Source organism: Haliotis rubra, unplaced genomic scaffold (genome assembly GCF_003918875.1).
Source record: "Haliotis rubra isolate DU_JTF1 unplaced genomic scaffold, ASM391887v1 Scf559, whole genome shotgun sequence".
Classification (NCBI taxonomy): Eukaryota; Metazoa; Mollusca; class Gastropoda; order Lepetellida; family Haliotidae; genus Haliotis; species Haliotis rubra.
Window position 1 is genome coordinate 264,844 of NW_025767256.1, and position 3,847 is coordinate 268,690.

Sequence of the window (3,847 nt, forward strand, 5' to 3'; positions counted from 1 at the left end):
ATATTTAAACATTATGCTTAAAAACATGGGAAGGGGGGGTTGATTTTGTATATGACATGCGGGGGGGGGGGTGTCAGTTACTTTGTACGCTCACATTGTACATGCTTCTCCATAAAAAATTACCATCATTCCTTATTTGTTATAATTAAAATTTTATATATTCAGAGACTAAGCGTTAGTCAACGACAAGTGTACAGGGTCGCTTGATCCGAAACCGGGCTCTACTAAATCCAGCTCAAAAGACGAAACAAATTGCTGCTGACCTTCACCGGGTCACTGGATTACGAGTCATGGGTCAGACGATTACAAATCGTCTACATGCAACTCAACTCCATGCTCTACACCACTTGCTGTGATGTCTCTTACAAATCGTCGTATTGTAAGAAGTCGTCAGTGATGTACACGACGTCGAAACAGGACTAATCGTCCACGGCCACATGACATGTTTTTAAATGCGTCCATATTCACTTTGAACTTGCGTGACAGGCGTTCTTCTGTGAAGGGGCTGTGGGTAGCCTAGTGGTTAAAGCGTTCGCTCGTCATGCTGAAGACCCGGGTTCGATTCCAAACATGGGTACAATGTGTGAAGACCATTTCCTAAAGGCGGCACAAAACTAAACTCAGTCACTCAGTCACTCCTCAAGTTAATGTCACGTCGTAACAGATTTGGAATCGGTTCTTGCGCAGTGAGTCGTTACTGCATCGTGGATACAGCTTGCGATAATAGCGATACGACGTTAGATTTGGATTCACTCACTCACCCAAGGGCTACTGGACAGTACTGACGGGTGAACATTCCGACACCCTCTGTTGCATGTCGTGTTGGTCGACGTTTTGTCTTTCTGGGCCGACAACGCTCGTGTTACACTGCAAGAGTGAGTGAGTGAGTGAGTTATGTTTCAACCATATCGTAACTGCATCATAACGCTTTAATCAGTGGCTACCCCACCGCCCCAAAATCGCCATTGAGGGGCTCATGCGCATTATGCCTCGATGAATGAATGAATGAATGAATGAATGAATGTGCTGTAAATCGTCGGGAAATCGTGGGGATATGTCGCACTACTGATCCATAAACTTCGACTTTAAAATTAACTGTCTTACCCGATCGTCGTTGGGGGTCAGCATATCTACCGTCATACCCCACGGCCGTTTATAAAGTGTTTTGTTAATTTCATACAACTATTACTGGAGAATATTATCTGTTAGCATGTTGGAAATTTGAAGTTGTTTCAGAGTGTATTCCCTACTTTTTTCAAAGAGTACACACTTTTGAGGATCCATATCTCCTGAGACAGTCCGTAAGTCAGGTTGTTGGGATCACAACAAGTTTGTTTGTTTAGTCAGTGACGTCACCGTGTATTGTGATGTCACAAGCTATTATTGTTTTGTTTTTCTTTGTTATTTAATTTCGCACTCAGCAATATCCTCATTGTATCACGGCGGTGTATAAATATCAAGTATGGACCAGATAATCCAGTGATTCCATGATGAGCATATATCAGGATCCCGCTAGCAATTGGGTTGATTCTAACGATGACATGCATCAACCTCAACGTAGTCAGACGAGCTTGACTTCATCGCTGGCATCGTGTGATCCTTCGCTTCATGTCGCCTCTTACAAGGTTGGTTTGTTGAAGACCCATTCTAACCCGGAACAAAACTGGGTTGCTGAAAACCAATCCTCATCGGTAGTTTACCTCAACGTAGTCGACTTCAATGACAGCAGCTGTGTCGGTTTCATCATCAGTGACTTCTCCATCGCTGGCATCGTGTGGTTTGGTGCTGAATCAGGTGGTCTTCCTCTGAGATGAGATGGGCAGATTCATGTGTATAGGTGAGCAATATACCGGAAGTTGTTTAAAACGACGTGTACAGGTTCGATGTGGGAATATTTCTGTAATAATTCAAAATTAACAACTAGATTTCTTTAACACCTAGACTGTCTGGTTGGTTGAAAGTCGGGGTCGGACTGCAAATATTTTCTTTTTAAGGCAAATTGTATGAATGGCGGGTGCATACAGAAAACAGGACATGCTTACCGTTTTCGCGAACACCGGGTGTCATCAGATTCTAAGCGATCGATTCAAACCATTTTCACAGCTATTTTGCCTTTTGTTACTAAATCGAATCTGTTTCTTGAGATAGTCAAAGGTATTCTTTCGCACAGATGTGTAACATTGTATATTTATCGTGTTCAAGTCCTGACTACCCCTGGACTAGGGCCATCCTGACGAGGTGTTCCGCCTTTACGATGTCTCCACTTTGTATGCGCCAGGTGTCTTTTATGAATATAATAATAATAATAATAATAGGCCATTTATATTGCGCGTTTATCAATGCACATTGCATGCCCAAAGCGCTGACATATTACCCCTGGTCAACGAGTACAGAACACTCCATGTGGAGAATACAACCGGTCGCCTGTCAGGCGCTCAAGGTTCAAATTCAGACTACCATCGTATCATACCAGGTACCCAATTTTACTGCTGGGTGGACAGAGGCAATTTTGAACAAACTCACTTGCCTAAGGTGAGACCACATGCGTCACATGCGCTTCGTTGTGGGGCAGGACTGAAGTCCTAGAAACTTTCAGAATATGGCAATGCTCTTCTCCACGGACCGTGAGACTGCTGATTTTCAGAGACTGACTGACTGACAGAGTTTTATCTTACGCCGCTTTTAGCAATATTCCAGCAACATCACGGCGGGGGACACCAGAAATGGGCTTCACACATTGTACCCATGTGGGGATTCGAACCCGGGTCTTCGGCGTGACGAGCCAACGCTTTAACCATTAGGCCACCCCACCGCCCCGATTTTCAGAGAACTCACAAACACAAAGATGTTGTCTTGACCGCCAAAACCACAAGTTGGGACTGACTGAGTTGAGGTTTCGTGAGATGAGCAAGACAAGCGTTAACGTCAACGTCAACTTCAGCGACGACAGGGCAAACAATCGGCCGCAGTAACGCCCAGCTCTTTTTGAATAACGGGCTGTCATCCCACTAGGCGTCATATGGAAGCTGCTTTGTTTCGTCAGTTTCACAGGCATTGAAGAAGTCACAGTAACAACGTTATGGATGACAACTACTGATTACGTTATGACCCAAAAGTTCGGTACAGATTCCTAACTTGCTGCCAAGCAATAAGAATCTATACCGAAATGTTGCAACATAACATAATAAAGACGGTGCTATCCATAAAGTATTTTGCCTTTATTGATCTTTGTTGCAGTGATAACCAGATCCAATACCCACGCACCCACATCCGCATCTCTTAAAACATAACACAAGAGACTTGTGTATACATTGATTTATTCTGGTATCAGAAATGAAGCAAACAATAGAAGAAAATAACAGAAATAAATAATATTCCCTTTCCAGAACACATTTGGTGCTGGTTTAACCTCCAGAAAGGCAAGAGTAATATGGACATGTTTAGTGTGGTGAAGTGTGGGGTGTTAGTGAATGCATCTGCATGGGTGTGGTGGTCAGTTCATATGTGGGTGTCAGTGTTGTTTGAGGGCGTGGTGGTCAATTCATATGTGGGCGTCAGTGTTGTTTGTGGGCGTATGGTGATCAATTTATATGTTGGTGTCAGTGTTGTCTGTGGGCGTGGTGGTCAGTTCATATGTGGGCGTCAGTGTTGTTTGTGGGCGTGGTGGTCAATTCATATGTCTAATATAATAGTGTATTCATGTGTGTACACACGATGTGTATGTGTATACGTGATGTGATGTGTGCACATGATGTGTATGTGTGTATGTATGCGATGTGTAAATAACAAAATCACAGAAAGGCTGAAAAAATATATTCAGCATATAATAATTATTAACATGGTATAA

At 43.2% G+C, this 3,847-nt stretch overlaps 1 long non-coding RNA gene across 1 annotated transcript; it reads left to right on the forward strand.

The window, feature by feature from the left end:
- The first annotated feature begins 388 nt into the window (after positions 1-388).
- Positions 389-3,541, forward strand: LOC124253921. The gene is made up of 3 exons (XR_006892336.1): positions 389-398; positions 1,730-1,733; positions 3,455-3,541. It is a non-coding gene; the product is annotated as an uncharacterized LOC124253921 (long non-coding RNA).
- The last annotated feature ends 306 nt before the right edge of the window (positions 3,542-3,847 follow it).